We start from the raw sequence: 18,746 nt of genomic DNA, 5'->3' as shown, positions 1-18,746 counted from the left end.
ATTTGCAGGTGTATAGAACAGTGTATGCACAGTCTGTAGGGGTTTGAAGCACTCTATGCCCTAAGGCCCACTTTGCACCATGAATACTTGACTACTGACATAGGCCTCATTTATGAGATTTTGCCGTAGAAAAGTGCAGCAGGCCTTCCTGATATGCTTCCTTATGGCAAAAGAATAAGGCAGGAATGCACCATATCTATAAGATACAGTGCTTGTGCCGGTGCACAATGGTCTGCCTGCAGAAATGCAGGAACGTTTGCACAATGGTGCAAGGGTGCCTGCATTGCAAGGATGATTATTTTTGTACAGGTTGGGAAACCTTTCTGTACAAAAATAATCACAAGAGACTTTTCCTTTTTCTATGCGAGCTGCAGAAAGAAGCACACATAGAAAAAGGAAAAATAAAGAGAAATAGAAATGTTTTCCCTGTTGCACCTTCCTTATGCCTCCCCTGAGGAGGCATATGTTTTTGGCAGTGCCTCAGATTTACATTTTCTCGTAAATGTGGGGCAGTGTCAAAAGGCCATGGGTGTTGCTGGGAACACCCCCAGCAACACCCATTGCACACCACTTTAACACAGAACACTGCATTAAAGGGGCTGATATTTATCAGGCAACAGCACACCAAAAAAGTGCCTTAGTTCTGCCTGATAAATATTACACTGACAGCTGTGCCACGGAACCTCACAAAAAGTGACGTTTCAATGGTGCAATAAGTGTCATTAATGAGGCTGTGAATGATTACAATTCTGCAAGGAGAGTGATTCGGTGAATGTATAGCAGCATTACTTTCAAAACACTGTATAGATAAGCACATAGTGCTGTATGGTTCACAATAATACTGAAACACTAGTGTGAGACTGTTTGCTGAAAGTCTAAGGATACAGACTGGGGAATTGAAGGTATAAAAGGAAAGTCAGCCGGTGTATAGAACAGAGGATACAAAGTCTATAGGGATTTGAAGCAGTCCATGCTCTAAGGCCTCTTTTGGTGCATAACTACTTGGGAACCGACTGAATGCTTACACCTCTACAAGGAAATTGTCTAGCTAAATATATAACACCTTCACTTTTAGAACAGTGCGTACATAAGAACATACTGCAGTATGACTCATTACAATACTAAAATAGCAGTAGCAGAATGTTTGCAGGAAGTGTCAGGATACAAAATAGGCAATTCAAACTTTAAAAGCCAAGTTTGCAGATGTTTAGAAAAGTGCATTTGTTATATATAGGTGTTTGAAGCAGCCCATACCCTTAGGCCTACTTTGCTGCATGAGTACTTGGAACGTGTCAGAATGATTACACTTCTCGAAGGAGACTGTAGAGCTGAATGTATAACTGCTTCACTCTTTATACAGTGTACAGACAAGGATATATTGCTATACGGCTCAGTACCACACTGAAAGAGTAGTAGCAAAGTGTTTGAAAGAGTATAAGAATGGAGACTGGGTAATTAAACGTTTAAAATACAAGTTTTCTGGTGCATAGAAGAGTACACGCACAGAAAACCAGAGTTTGATCTAGTCCATATACTAAGGCCTATTTTACTAGACAAATATTTCAGTACTAACTGGATGATACGACTTCTGCAAACAGTGTGAACCTGAATGTGTAACTGCTTCACTTTTACAACACTGTATAGATAAGTACAGCAATGTCACAGTGTTTGCTATAAGTTTAATGATGTAGATTGTGGAATTGAAGGTATAAAAAACAAGTGTGCAGGCGCATAGAAGACTGCATTCATAGTCTATAGTAGTTTTAAAGCACTCCGTGGCCTAAGCCCTACTTTGCTCTATAATTACTTGGGTACTGACTGTATAATTACACTTCTGCAAAGAGACTGCATGATTGAATTTATAACAGCTTCCTTTTTACCACAGTGCATACATAAGGACATTCCAATGAATACCTCAGTACAATACGGAATCAGCAATGACAGAGTGTTCGCTGCAACTGTAAGGAGAGAGACTGGGGAATTGAAGGTATAAAACACAAACTTGCCGGTACCTAGAGCAGTGCATGCATAGTCAAAAGGGGTTTGAAACAGTCCATGCCCTAAGCCCACTTTACCTCATAAGTACTACGGTACTGGCTGAATAATTACAAACCTGCAAGGAAACTGTCCAGTTGAATGTATAGCAGCTTCACTTTTAGAATGCTGTATAGATAAGAACAGAGTGCTGTATGGGTCAATACAATACTGAAACAGTAAAGTGAGAGTAATTGCTGAAAGTCTAATAATACAGACTGGAGAATTCAATATAGAAAAGACTACTTTGTAGGTACATAGAAGACTGCATTGATAGTCTATATAGGTTAAAAGCAGTCCACTGCCTAAGGCGTACTTTCCTCCATGAATATTTGGGTACTGACCAGATAATTACAGTGCCTGGCTGAATTTTAAATAGCTTCCTTTTTAGCACAGTGCATACATAAGGACATTATGTTAATTAGCTCTGTACAATATGGAATAAGCAATCACAGAGACTTTGCTGGAAGTCAAATGATATACGCCTGGAAATAAAAAGCATAAAACACAAGTTTGCTGGTCCATAGAAGAGTGCATACATAAGGTTTGAAGCAGTCCATGCCCTAAGACCCATTTTGTACCATGAGAACTTGGATACTAGCTGAATGATTACAATTATGCAAGAAGATTCTCTCAAACCATTTTTAATTTTTAATCATACATTTTTTCTTGTAACATTTCATAATTTAATAGAACTTCCAACATGATTTCATCTGAAATTTCATTTTCTTCATCATGAATTTCAAAAGTCATATCATGAAACTCTATGTCGTCTAATGCTTTTAAAAAATCATCGCTCAATGTTTCATCTAAAAAATCGCAGGTAATATCTCCATCACCAATACTTTCATCTTCATTCTCGCTCCCCATGAAAGGTATATATAGCTCCTCTATCAGAGTGTTAGTAATTTATAAACTCTCTTCCATATTCTTCTGCTCTTCTTCCCTAGTGAATTTTATTATGGTGTTGTTCCTTGCAGAAAAATATAAACACTTCATTTTATCATTTTCCCTAATGCTAATACAAAACTAGATTTATCAACTATTTTGCCCTTTAAAAAATATTATGCATAAAACATTCTCAACTACTTTTTTTATATGATTTTATCAATACAATTTCATTATATGAATTTTTTGTTATAAAATCTCCTTACATTTTCAAACCAAACACTCTTTAGCACTATAGAAAAAAACTAAGGCTATTATAATAAAATGCAGTACTAAAAAAAGTAAAAAATATCTATTCAGCTTACCAGTTCCAAAGCAGTTGATGTGTTGTAGTAAAATGCAAAGAACACAGGTACACTCAGTATATATTTTTTTAAATTTCTTCTTTTGTATTTCAAAGATACAAACTGTCTTTACAAACTTTTGTACACCATGACCTTCTGTTACTTCACCTCTGTAGAAGTACATCCTATCGATCATTTTTGACAGTTGCTTATACTTATCTTCAAAATAATAAATTAAAAAAATAATAATTATTACAAATTTAGCATCTGTAGAAGACACAAAAAAATACCGTTACAATTTATCTTTTACAACACAAAATCATTTGTAAAGCATGTATTTGCCTTTTTTGCTGTCCTCAGAATATATTGAATTTCACTAGAAACAGTGAGTTCAATAGTACCCATCACATAACAGCGGGAAAATAAAAGACAATCAAGAAGATTATCTTAAAAAAAAAACAACAATCTCAATTACAATCTAAAAAATAGACCAATTTCCTAAGTAATTATGAGGTATGTCAAACAATCCTGAAATAACAAAACACCATCATTCATTTTATTCCATTCTAAATAATGTTACTTATAAATATATGCTGGCAAAATTTGGAATAAAAAGTTATTAAAGGTTTGACATACTTTTCCCCATGGCCAAATAGTATGTGTTCAATTCTTACTTTGAAAGTTCTTCAATAGTAACTCTGAGCATCTGCTTTCCAGCCTTCTGATCCAAAACCACTGATATCATTTGCAGCATCCCCCAGTGCTCATCTCTCAGCCCAACACTATTCAACATCTCCATGGTCACCCTCACACAAGTGGCCCGCCATCTCAACCACAACATTATCTCTTACGTCGACGACACCCAGCTCATCCTCCTCCTCACCAAGGAGCCACATACCACAAAAAACAACCTTCACAACGCAATTAAGGATGTCACTAAGTGGATAAGGAGCAGCTCTCTAAACCTGAACTCGCGCAACATGAAGATACTCATCCTCAGACCCACCCCCTCAGCTTCAGATGACTCCCGCTGGCCAACTACACTGTGAACAGTACCAACACCTACTCAACATGTACACAACCTACGATTTATCCTCAACTCCTCCCTCTACATGTGTAAACAAGTCTACGGCATACTGATATAACACCCTCCACATTCTCCACAACATTTACAAGAAAACAAGAAGAAACAGACTACACTGTGGAAACACACTCTACACAGGAATTCAAGCCAAACACCAATAAGGATTCCAACCAATCCAAAACACCTCCACCTTACTGATCTTCAATATCCCCTGCTACAGCCACATCACCAACGACATGATACACCTACACTGCCTCAACATCAACAAGAGGATTACCTTCAAGCTCCTCACCCTCAGTTACTCTACAACACCAGACAAATCTACCTTAACAGCTGGACGCCTGAAAGGTCAAATTTTGATCTTAAAATTTTGGCTTTAAAAATATTAGGAAAGAATTTGGTAACTCTTTACACAAATATTGCTTAAAAACAAATTGAGTACCATTACAATGTATCCAACCTTTCAGACATTTTAAATAAACAGTGTAATGTCCAGATGTTGTAGAAGGTCCATCATGAAAAATAATTGCAACAGCTACACAATTTCTTCCTGATATTGAAATTTGACTAGCTGCAACATTTTTAATTAAAGTTTCCAATTGTCTTCTATCAGCTCTACAACGTTGCAGCATTAAAATAACATACTGTCCATATCTTTGTATAAATAAGGTTGATGACATTTCTGATTTACATTGGCTACACTCCATGTTTTGACTTGCTCCTCTAACTAGATTGTTAAAAGACAATGTTTCACAGTCTGGTAAAGTATATGAATCTTTCAGTGTCTATGTTAGTGCTACATGTAACCAATTTTGACAGTCATGTTGCCATTTATTAGAAAAGCCAAAAATATGGTCAGTATCTATACCTTCATCTTCCAGTACACTAAGCATAAACATTAAAAATTCCTGACAATCTTGCTGAATATTCTCTGTAAATTGAGTAGAACCAGAACATATGTCCAAAACATTTCGAATATCACAAACACTTTGTATTTTACTTTTATCACTACTACATTTATCATCAACAGAATACAACAATCAACAGAATCTTTTTTCTCGATTTTCAGCATTTTGCTGTTGCAAACTTTCAAGAAATAAAACAACATTAAACACTACATTAGCATAGCAGTTGACACCACAACTATTTTCAAACCGATAACCAACATTCTCTTCAACACTGTCCTTTTTCTTTTTGCTTGCAGGCGCAACTTCATCTTGTTTTTTTTCTTTCTCTACAGTTTCACTACAGATATTCTCAAATCTTCTTTTTCTACCGACCACATGCTTTTCAAATACTGGATATTGACCTACATTGGGAGCATATTCTCTTCTTAATCTGATATACTGTTTCACACAATTTGCATCCGCACTAACCTTTCTCTCATCACAATCAATCAAGTACAATCCAGATAAAGTTCTGACGCAGGACAAAGCAACATATGCCATGCCCTCTTTAAACACAGTACTTCTAATATTCACTAAAGCACTATCTACGCTTAAACCTTGAGATTTATGAATGGTCACCGCATATGCCAAACAAATGAGAAACTGTTTTCTACGTACATACAACTCTTTTACAAGCAAGAACCGAGATGAACAACGACTAAATTGTTGTATTTCAGCAATTTCATAAAATTTGATCTTCAAAAATTCAATCCCATCTCTATTTACATAATTAACAAAATCATCAATTTTACCCATTGCTCCAATTACTAAACCTTTTTCCACATTCAAATTACGGCATAAAATTACCCCACAGTTTACACATGCATACAAATTATTTTCTAAACCAGCAGTTTTACTTATTGACTTCTCTAAAGAATCCCAATTCCTCTTAAACTTTTTATTCAAAATAATAGTGATTACTTCATGTTCTATTTTGTCAATAGCTTCCAATTTTATAATTTCTTCATTTTCTAACTCTAACATTTCTTCATTGAATATAGAACATTCACACAGTTTTCGCATTAAGCAGATTACAGACTTATTTTCATATATATTTTCTCAGGAACAATATTTTCATTTGGAAACAAATTGGGAAGTTATCGTCTCTGTAAAGGTTGTTTGCCATGTTCCGTCACTTTTCCTATTCTTATATCTTGAAGAATAGTTCCATTATCAGCATCATTTGCCTGACGCATATTTGTAATAAGTTCCTTATATTGAAAAAATGACCAAATGTTAACAGTTCCAATACTCCCCAAAGACTTTCTGGTATCTTCATGTGCCAATGTTTTAAACACTGGTTGTCATTTAACAGGAGAAAGTTATAGTAGATCTCCAAAAACTATGACGTGTTTTCCTCCAAATAATACATCATACTCTGTTTTAACAATTTGCTGCATTCTGAAATGCACATAGGCAAGCATTACGTTTGATACCATGCTTACCTCATCAATAATGAGAAGTTTTATTTTCTTCAAGACTCTTGAAACTTCAAAACTAGCTTCTCCAGATAGTTTGTGGTATTCTAATTTCTTTTCTTGCTCTACTGGTAGCATTAATAAACAATGTAAAGTAATTCCTTTAATATTGTGCGCTGCCAACCCAGTTGGAGCAGTGACAACACAAGACAAATACAAGTCAGTTGTTTTCTGTAGATAAGTTGAAAATTCTTTAAATAAAAAACTTTTTCCTGTTCCAGCTTGTCCACTCACGTACAATCGGATAGGTTGAAACGATGAGCAAAGCACTCTTTCTTTTCATGAAGTAATCCATGGTTAATCTGCTCTCTCACTTGCTCATATATTTGTTTCTGCTCAACATTTAGTTGTTCTACCAAGATTCCTCAGTTTCCTACATCTTCTTGAGCTTGATACATTGCTGTTTCCACCTCTTCCATAGCAGTTGCTGCTTCATTTTGAATAATTGGTGCTCCTAATGGATCCTGACTTAATGGAGCAGAAGTTTGACTGTCTTGGGAACTGTCTCTAGCAATCTCAGCTGCAATTGTAGCTTCTTGCTCAATTTCATTGTTCAACATTTTCACATAATTTGCAAAAACAGGACATTCTATACTATCTTTAGCTGCATTGAAAGAATCTTCATAGCTCTCAAAATCCCCAAGTAATTCCAATTCTGAACGCCATGGCTTGAAAAGTTGCAAAAGATCTAAATAGTAAAATTCCCTTTTGTCAGGTGTTTCGCACCTCAGTTTACGGTGATTAATCAAGTGTCCTTTTCTTTGTTTCACCAGACATCCTTCAGAACCAATCATGGCATATATACCATAATTGATGTTTTCTGTAAAATTCTGTTTAAAAATATAGTTTTGCAGCACTTCATAGAGGCAAATGTTCTCAAGATAATGACTTCTATTTGTATAATATGTATCCAACACATTTGTTTTCACAATATCTGTACTTTCTGGCTCCTTTTCAGCTAAATATTCAATTTATTGTACAGATTTAAGTACTCGGTTTCGTGTTGCAGCAAGACCTAGACTCACCCAAATGATTCTTCTAGATTTGGAGTACAGACTTGCAGATGATAAGCGATCCGAACATTCATACGCTCCAATTTCTCGATGAGATAACATCTTCAGACTGTAAGTATATAATTTCTTACTTAGACTCTTCTCGTGGGAAATCTCTTCCCATATTTCCTTCAATTCCGTATTTTCTGATTTTGTTATGTACGATGTTACGTATCGAGCAATAGCAATGGAATTGTCTACAGCATATTGAATATCCATGTTAGTATTCCACATGGACAAAATGACTGGGTTATAGTCATTTATGTATTTTAAATTGTAGGTATTTTTAGGAGACTTTCTTGTGATAGTATGTCTCAAAGATGACATAAAACTGTTCACTCTTCCTTTCGATATTACTGGACATGGAAATCCAAAACGGCATTTGGTATAGAATTTGTCCTTATATTTGTACTTTCAACAACAGTATTTTCCACAACAATGGCTTTGGAATCGTAAGACTTGTTGTCTTAAGTCCTTATCCTGTGTGCTTTTGGGTATATCACATGTAGCGTATTCTTCAATAAAAGACAGCACAGTATCATCGGAGTCTTTTCCAAATTTGGGAGCATCTTAAATCCATATTAGCATGTGTATGTGAGGAGCACCACTTGCTTGATACTCCTTTCTCCAAAAGGAGTCCACAACCTCACCAAGAGGAGGATTTTTTTTATTGGCGATAAAAGACATCATCGCTTCAAATCTATGATTGAAATACCTGAATACATTTACTGGATCCAAAGAGCTCAATTCTCCAGGTGTCTTGTATTCAATATTTAGTATATTTGGATTTGCCTTTCTAAGAAATTGAAGTAAATCATCCCAAGCATATTCAACACAGCTTAGAGTAAGGAACCATGTAGGAGTTCCTAAGTTCCTTAGCATACATTTAAGTTCTCCATGACGACGGTACCAGTACTCATTAGTACCACGCTGACATGCCATGAGATTAATTAGCTGAGATTCCAAAACATTATCTTTCTGGTGTACTTTATTCATAAATTCATTTTCCAAAACATTTTGCAGATGTACAACTGTTTTCCATATATGGTTTACTGCATAAGAAAGTCCAGACAAATCACTCTCAAACAAAAGATGAAACAAATACGGAATTCATTGTTGAAATCTTGGTTATTTTGCATACAATCTTAATGTCCGGTATTCAGATGCAGGAATCTGCACAGGTCAATCATCATATCGTTCTACTTTTCCTGTTGGAAACAAATGAGGGAAACAACGAGTATCCAAGCTTCTTTCCCATACACTAATGGGACTTCCCTTTGCTTCTTTCATTTGGAATAACTCTATAGTATTCCCCATTACTTCTTTGGATTGCGGTGGAGGAACACTGTAATGTTTGAAGATTTCTTCAGTTCTGGACACATCCACTTTTTCAATTTGTCCAGATGGCAAGTCACTATATTCTTCTACAGTTATTTCTTCTTCACTCTTAAACCCATCTTTATAATATTGATTATTTTTTATCAGATACAACGTTGCCATTTTCACTTTCCTAACATCCATTAATTCCTGCCAGATTTTCTTACTCTTAGTAGAAACACCATTAACAAGAATAACTAAAGGTTCATCTTCTACATTTTCTATACCAACTGTTTCAATATGTTTCTCTAAATATAATGGCAAACACACAACTCTTCCCTTTAATCCTCTCTGTAAATCTGAAGGAGGCAATTTCCCTGTCTTAAGCTCCATACGAACAATAGCCTGAAAAGGATGCACACCTTTAATAAGAATAGACTCATAAGTATTTAAATCCACCAGTTCAGAAGAATTATTTACCAACTCAAAATTATTATGCACGGCTCTAGCAGGCATTTTATTCTCGTCTAATTTGTTGTAACAATATTTACAAATACGCTGATCACAACCCAATTCAAAAGTATTCTCTACCAACAAATAAGTTACATATTCCATCCACTACTTAATATTTTCCTTTTCACATTTTAAATACAGATCAACAGTCCTAGGCTGATTTTTATAATGAGTACGTCGACAACAAATACAAGAATAATTTGGTGTTTACCCTGAAATCACCTTGAACTTTGTAATTTCTTGCTTACATTTTTCTGTACTGCAATGTTGTTCATTCTCTTCTACATTTCCTTCCACTAACGTATCAATTTCTGAACTATCTTCTTCTCCACCAAAGTAGCTAACCTGAATTTCATCACAACGTTCTTTACATCTGACAAAGATCCATGCAAAAGAGCACTGTTCAACTTCTTTAACATTAGAGCTGGACTTTTTGCATAATACAACGTTCTGACTAATTTCCTTATTTCAGTATGATGTACTGCCAACATCCTGAAATTGTGAAAAACAATTCTACATACTTTTTTAGAAAGACAAGCCAAAGAATGTCCTTGCAAACCAGTATTTTCTCTCACTCTGTAAGGGTCTAATCCTTGCAACATCTTAATCTTATGTTTAACACTTTTCTTAGTATAGTTACGTAAAAAAATGCGTACAAAATCCATAGATTCCTGCCGTATACTACAAATACTACTGCAATTCCAAGTGTACACTGGAGCTTCAGGCCTTCTCCCTAATACTTAATCAGCTAACACCTCTTCTACATTTCTAGGAACAATTTTCTCTTTCTCAATAGGACAACCATTTTTAACCTCATGAGCACGACCTGTAGGGTCAACTGCATGCAACAACTCATTACTCTGAAGATAACCCTCCTCATTAAAAAAAGGCTCAGAACTTGAACTATGTTTCCATTCACCTCAAAAAACTTCAGAAAAATTACTTCTATTAATTACTCTTCTACACTTACTTTTGCTCTTCATTAAATGGATTGGCTTATCTAGTGATCGAATTCTATTGATTACTAAAACAAAAAGATTTTTTTTATTTCAAAAGATTTCTCAACTACATTTTCAATACATTTCCTCTAAAATGCGGTTTTCCTATTACAATTCTTTATTAACTTAGTCAAATTCAACAAAATTTGATTATAAAACATCTTCTTCCTTATTTCCTGATATTGGTTTTTCTCCTTTTACTATATACATTTTTTCACAATTTTCCATGGTTCTTGTCTTTTCTCTTAGTTGCAGAAACAGTCACAAAATTTTTTACTTTGCGCACACTACTGTTACTGGTTGACAATCTTCGCAGAAAAGTCTTAGTTTTCTTACCAGTACTTTTTTTCTGTTTGTTAACACATTGTTCTTCAGGTAAATGTTGTAGATGAGTTCTCTTTAAATAAACTGCTTTCTTTCGTCCTTTCTTCTTTTCTATTTTAGAAGGCTTGATGATTTTTTTTCAGTGATGATCAAAATAATCTATTATAAAAAATATATATTGCTTTAGAAAAATAAATGGTATGTTAATTTCGATTTATATAGCGCCAAATCAATGACAGGTCTCTTAGCGCTTGCTTTGGGAACCCGTCCTGGCTTTCCTGTGAGATAACCTCTACTGGGCATCCCCAAGGTGAAGACCAGGCATCCCATCGCGTTGGGCCGTAGTGGAGATTAAGCAAGCTATTGCACAGAGTTGTAGAGTGTGACCCATGATTCCAGTAGGCTCCGAGGCGAGAATTATCGAGTCTGTGGCTATTTTTTAGCTCAAGACCCTGCCGCGTTGGGAATTGAACCCTGGTCAAGGGTCTGACCTCTGCATCAGGGTCTGCATCCTCTAACCAGTGAGCCACACTTCTCCACATGTATCAAATGCACTATGATATTAGTTATAGGAAGAGAGGAGGGATTATGACAACAAACATAAGAGAATGAAAATAGAAGGACTTACAACAAGAGAAAGAGGACTATGAGACAATAGGAAATATAAATAGAAAAGAGGATATAAGCAGACACTGCAGTATAAGTGGAAAAATAGAGTATGAAAAGACTGGAAAAGGGAGAAGACAGGGGGCAGTATAAAAAGAGGTAAGACAAGGGAGTATAAAAAGAAGTGGGACTATTAGGAGACAGACGAGACAATGAGCACAGAGAGACACTAAGGGGCCCATTATAATGGCGGGCAGATTGCCCCTGACAACCAAACCAGAATGATCCCCGCCATATTTGCATGGCTGGGGGGTCCGCAGCGGTTGGAAAGACCGGCCACCGCTTTTCTGCCCCTGTCGCCTTGCAACTGGGGCGGAAAGGGTTTAACATGGTGGCAGTGTCTAATACACACCGCCAACCATATCATGATAGGCCTCTGCAGATGCATTTCCGTAGCAGCGATGCAGCCACAGAAAGGAATGCAGTCTTTACTGTGGGGGCCCCCTGAGGGCCCCCGGAGTGACGGTGTGATTGAAGGTGCACACGGGGGTACCTGTGGTATCCACCAGCATTTGCATATACATATATTGTGTGTACAAATGCACAAGTGCATTTTTATCATTTTGGCGGGTGGTCCTCAGAGCACCTCCTGCCACAATGTTAAAAATGCAGAATGCGCCCACCACTGTGGCGGGCACATCCTAAAACCCCCCACGGGACCCCCACCCTTATGGCGGGCAGTCCCAACTACCGTGAGGATGGCAGACAGACTGAGTCCGCCCACCATCCTAATGACCCCCTAAGAGTACAGAAGGGATTATGACAACAAGCCTCACTATTGGAAAGGGGCGACCATTCGTCCCCCCGAACGTATGGTGGAGTACCACGATCCCCCCGGGAAGCCATCTTGGGCGGGAGGCGTGTCTCGGCTGGTATGCCCGAAGCGGCGTAGCCGGGGCGCGCCTTTTTCCCGCCCTAGAGTGGGCTGGCCTAGACACCGACGCGGCCGGCCACGCCCTCTCAGGCAGGCGGGGGCGGGTTTACGCCCACCCTGAAGACGGATAAAAGGAGCGGAAGCCAAGAAAGCATCCTCTTGTTCCTGTGCTCCGAAGCTGCACCTCCCCGCTGCACGTGAGCTCGAGACGGAACGAAGAGCCAATTTTGAGCGTTGTAATCCCTCTTTTTGTCTTACAGATATCCCGTCTAGGAATGCCCAAGAAGGTCGGAAAGCGGGTCGGTACCGAGGAGATGCTCTGCATACTCATGAAGGAGATAGCCGATCTGAAGAGAAAGGTTGAGGCTAAGGACGGGGAGGGAGGACCGAAACGGCCTGTACAGGGAACAATTCCCGGGGGGAAGAGCAAGAGGCCCAGAAGGGGAGCACTTGGGGGGGAGACCCCGGTTCCCGAAGCGCCACAAGAGGAGCCAACCCCGGCGCCAAAGGAGGGAAACCCAATCCCTGTGGTGGTTACCCCTGCGAACAGGGGCACAATTGGCAGCGTGGTTGGGAAAAGATAGCGAGGGCGCCACAGCTGACGATGCCCGGGCAGTGATGAGGCAACTGCGGGAATCTAGAGAGGCTGCGAAGACGCCATCTTCTGTTCCCCCACAGGTCCCGGCGGTTGGAAGTACAGCAGGCCCAAGTTCGGCGGCAAGCGTGGGGTCTACTTCAGGTAAGCGGCCATTGCCGATTGCGGGGGGAGAGTCTGCACCTTCTCGAAAGGAGAAGATTGCCCAGCACGTCCCACTAGAAGTCAAGGAATTGATTTGGGCGGATAAATATGTAAACATGTTTTCGTTGCTTACCGACCATTACGAGATCGAGCATGTGAAGAGTCAAAAGGAGCTCATGCATCCGAGTGTTTGGCGCGCAAAAATGGCCGCCTTTAAGGTCGACGAGACCATTGGTACTTGGGGCAGAGCGTGGGGAATTTTTACTTCCATCATGGGGGAGCGCAGGCCTGAGTTGTTGACCGAGTTACCCATTTATCAGTCACGTATTATGGAGTATTCTGTGGCATATGGGGGCAATCAGTGGTTCTGCTATGATAATCTGTTTAGGAAAGCTAAAGAACACAACCCGTTGTTGTCTTGGGATTGTTATGACTCTGTGTCTTGGCAAAAAATGGAGAGTACAGGGATGTTGAAGGTGCCATTAGTAGGGAGTAACGGGGGGGAATCCTCCCGCCAAAACTCTGGGACACCCTTTCGGACGGGTGCAGGTAACGAGTTCCACACGAAGCCGAGTGGCAACACAGGTAAAAAGGGGATCTGTTGGAATTTTAACAGGAGCAAATGTACTAGGCCCCAGGGGTCATGTAAATTCAGACATGAGTGTGGGGGGTGCGGGCAGCCATCCCATCCTGAGTCCATGTGCAGAGCCAAAACGGGTGATAACGGTGGTAAGGGAGGCGCCAAACAGGTCTAATATAGTCCGAGGGGCGCCTTTACCGACCCCGATTGATACCATGGCAATGATTCCTTGGCTCAGCGAATACCCAGATCATGCTTCTGCTGGGGTGTTACGGAACGGGTTTTCATATGGTTTCCGCATCCCAGTGGGGGATTTTCAGGGGGTACCGGACTGTAAGAATCAAATATCGGTCTTACAGCATACGGCAGTGGTGCAGGTAAAGATTGGGAAAGAGGTGACTCGAGGTCGTGTCGCCGGTCCATTCGATTCACCACCAGTTGCTAATTTTGTGTGTTCTCCTCTGGGGGTGGTTCCCAAGAAGGACCCGGGTGAGTTTCGGCTGATACATAATTTGTCAGCCCCGCATGGTCTTTCCGTGAATGACGCGATAGACCCAGAAGTATGTTCGGTGCGGTACGCATCTTTCGATGAGGCCGTTGCCATGTTGAATCGCCTGGGGCCCGGGACGCTGATGGCCAAATCGGACATCGAGTCAGCGTTCCGGTTGCTCCCGGTACACCCAGACGATCAGCGTCTCCTTGGTTTTCAGTTTCAGGGTCGCTATTACATGGATAAATGTATGCCAATGGGATGCTCGATTTCATGTGCCTATTTCGAGAAATTCAGTTGTTTTCTGCAGTGAGGTTCCGTGACGATTTGAACCCGTGTTTTCAATATTGTCGGAAATACATAATATTAGTATCAGCGAACCGCAAATGATCCATTTAGCATATCCTGGTGTTTTCGCTACGATACGAGCAAGAGCACTCCCGTTATGAACACATTTCTGATCTACCCACGGCATCCATCTTAGATCATGTCCGCCATTTTGTGTTTCTTGCCCTCACATACGCAATAACCTCTGATCACTTCATTACGATTAAGGACACGTAGCCTTAGCCGGAGATTCACCTCTTTCACGTCACGTGTACCTTAAACCAGATCACGCTGTAGCTGCATGACTCAACAAAGGCTGCCTCCTCTGCCCGAGGCTAGCCCACCTGAACTGGTTCTCGTGTCCATTGTCCCGATCATGATTAGGCGGCCGAAGCCGGTAGCCTTGCCCATTTACAACCCACAAACATCTCTTATCCCGCTTTCCTATCTCCTGCACCTGGCTCTGCTCCTTTCCTTCTGGGCCTTTATTAGGGGGAGGTAACGAAATTTACGATGAGGCGGTCCGGCTCTTGAATGCAATATTGACAAGGGATTGTGATGGACTAGTGGGAACCCCTCTTCGTGATGTTTGGCATCAGATATTATCGACAGTTCCTGTGTAACGCCAAATATTTATTGTTTAAGACACAAAGGTTTAGGAATGTACTAACATGTGAAATATTTGCCTGAAGCACAATTTTTAGTATATAAGGAGCAACCCTCAATGTACAAATCGAACAGGCTCCTAGACACTGCCCATGCGTAGTTTCTGTGACTTCTGTGTCCCTGCAGTAATAAACCTTTGGTCTTTGACGCCACCATCGAGAAGCCCGTGTTTCTGTTCATTTGCGCACCAAGGCAGGTGGAACTCCGGGGTCTTTGGGTGTTGTTCCCTGACACCTCTGGACGGAACCAAAAAGTCCAGAACTCCAATTGGCGCCCAACGTGGGGCGACGTCATTCGGTACCGGTCCAAAAGCCTGAAGAGTTCGAGAAGCTTCGTGTGAAGATTTCCGAGGGAGGCGCCCCACTTCATCGATCCCGGCATATCGCAAAAGTGGCCCGAAGTTCTCTTCCACGAGGGTTCCCGTTCAGGACGGCTGCAGTGGGCCGTTGCCTTGACCGTCGCCCTGTCTTGGACCCGAGGTGCAGCCCTTAGTACAGCGAAACGTGACGGGTTTCTCCTTGGTGACGTCTTCAGTGCCTCAGTTAAGTATTTAGTGATAGCTAGCTGGTTACTTTGTGAGGATTGTTAAAATCCTTGATCGGTTCTTAGTTTGGTTTGGTTTCGTAAGATTATCACTAGTTGTTCTGGTTACGATAATCTATTTGGTTCAGTTTGGGTATCGATACGTTAGTTTGGTTTTGGTAGGCCTAAGTTCTTGGTTCGAGTGCACATATTTGTTCCGTGTTTTGTTTGTCTTGTGTTCCGGATTGAAAATGGTAAGTCGGAAAATGTTGTCTTGTTTTGGTTGCAACCATGACTCACGATTGGAGGATTCCTGTCTGGTTCCTCCGATTGGGACTCCCCTTTATGACTTATATTGTAAACATGGTGTGAGTCCTATATCCTATAACGAGGTGTGGGTCCGCTATACTGAGAAGGATGGTGTCCTTAGTTGGCCACTACATGGTAGTTTTGAACCCGAGATTCTTGATAATTTAGAAGCGAAATTGTTTAGGAAGAAAGCCCGGCCGGCAATGTTTGATTCTTTCCGTTATTGGCGAAAGGAGTCCAAACAGAGAGAAATGAAGAAATTTAAGAAAGAACAGAAAGAGAAAGAAGAGTTAACTCTAGAGCAAGCAACTAAACAGTTGCAAGATAATGAGTGCGAAAAGGCTATAGAGGTGGCAATTAGAGAGCATAATTTAGCGATTGACAAGTGCTACCCTGCCTTGCCATCGAAAACAGCTAAGATACTAGAGGATCCCGAAAACGATCCTCTGTTGTCTTATCTGTTACGGTCACCTCCACCGTATGCACAAGGTGCTACGGCCCAATTTGTGCCAAATGTTCAATTGCCGGTTGCTGGACAACCTGGTGTTCCTGTTCCTCAGAATCAAGTTCCTGTACCTCCTGTGGTTAATGTGAATATTCCTACGGCTCCTCCTCTTCCTGGGTTGCCGACTTCTATACCTGTATCTGTCTCGCTTACACCTACTACTTCACAAACTATTTTTCTCGATACTCCTACTGCCTCGCTATCTGTTCCTACCTCCACTGTGTTCTCTACGTCTGCAAGTGTGTTAACTCCACTTTCTGTACGTCGAAAAATCACTGATTCTGTTGCTAATATACTGTCTCCTTTATATAAATCTTTAATTAAGACTCCTACTCCTGATTCAGTTCAGAGACGTAGCCAGCTACCAAGTACTGAAGAACGGGGAATTTTAGATTCCACGGCTCTCAGATGGATTACGAAAGTTAGAAGATATAGTACGAGAGATGTACTAGATACGTTTATGCAGTGGAAGGAACCAACGCAACGGTACGTCTTTGATGAGATGTGCTCGTTGTTACGTGAGGAAATAGAGGAAGATGATGTTGAATCAGACTTGGAAGATTTAATTAAAATTCAAAAAGAGTTTGCTGCAGGAATGATAGTGGGCGATAATATAAAAGAAGCGATGGAACTTATTTTAAGTTTTAGGAATGATCCATCTCTTCGTTCGCCGAGAGATTTAGAGAAAGGTAAAATGAAGCTAAGTCGCCAATATCCTATGAGGGAGGTTCCTCCAATCTGGCGCGAAGCAATACAACGTGATGATAATGCGGGTATTGCAGCTGCTCCAGCACAGTTCCAACGAGTGTGGATACACATTCCATGGAAGCGAGCTGAAGTGCTAGCGGTGAAACAGGCCTTGCCAGATCCGCGTAAAAATCCTGCTGGATATTACAAGGAATTAACACAGACAGTTGAGGCTTGTATAATGAACTTAGCGGACATCGACATGTTATTTGGAAATGTAGTTCCACAACCAGTGTGGGCTAAAATTCGTAGGGAGGATCATCAAGTAGCCTTAGGTGGTGATTGGGCAGCTATCACTGCAGCGGATGGTCAGCAAACGGGTGGTGCAAAACCCGAACCCCTAATTGCTAATCTTCCAGGTAGAATAATTGACTTAATGAAGACTCTGATGCCTGCGTTACGTGTTAATTGGGATAAATTATCCGCATGCAAGCAAAAGAAAGATGAAAGTGTCTCCGACTTCTTCACGAGGTTCGAAGAGACTTTTGTAGATCATAGTGGTCAGGATATGAGCACTGAAGGAGGACAGAGACTGTTTGTCGATAAATTTTTGCATAATTTGTTACCTGAGTTATGCAATAAATTAAAGGATTCAGAAAGTGCGTGGGCTGTTTCTACAACTGCGCAAATACTTGCAACTGCACAGTACTACGAAAATAGGGATAAAGAGGAAAAGGAAAAATCAGAAAAGAAAACGAAAGATTTAAAAACTAAAGTTCTTTTACAGCAGGCGTATCCGCCTCGCACGAATCAGACTAATATGCAACAGAATTCGTATCAGAGGACAGATTATAGTTCAACGAGGCCTCAATATCAGTGGAATCAGTGTGCGTACTGTAAGAAAGAGGGTCACTACAAAAATGAATGTCCGATCTTAGCGCAAAATAATGCTGCAGCAGCTCAGAGAGGTCGTGGTGGATTTGTGCAGAATTCTAGAGGTCGAGGGCGAGGTGCTATGCCTCCGCAGACAAATGATCGTCCCTCCAATCACTTTGATCAACGAAATGGCGGTCAGCTCAACAGAATAGATCTCAGCAATACCTTGTTGAAGACTATTGTGAAGTGGATGAGGGATTTCAGCAAAATGGGTACTAGGACAGCCATGGACAGAGAGAGGGATGGTATCAGTTCCAGTGGATCAGAGTGGGCCTTATGTCGCAGTAGCAACATCAGGTGTAGTCGAACCGTTTCTGTTGGATACTGGTGCCGCAAAAAGTTCTATCATTCATGCGAAACTCCCTGGCGCACCTTTGTCTGGCTCAACAAATGTTTCTGTAGGTTTTTCAGGCGCCCCTGTTTACAACCCGATATCTGGTCCTTTGTCTATTTCTGTTGGACCGTG

Source organism: Lissotriton vulgaris, chromosome 6 (genome assembly GCF_964263255.1).
Source record: "Lissotriton vulgaris chromosome 6, aLisVul1.2, whole genome shotgun sequence".
NCBI lineage: Eukaryota > Metazoa > Chordata > Amphibia > Caudata > Salamandridae > Lissotriton > Lissotriton vulgaris.
The sequence above is the reverse complement of the archived record's forward strand: the minus strand, read 5'-3'. Positions refer to the sequence as shown.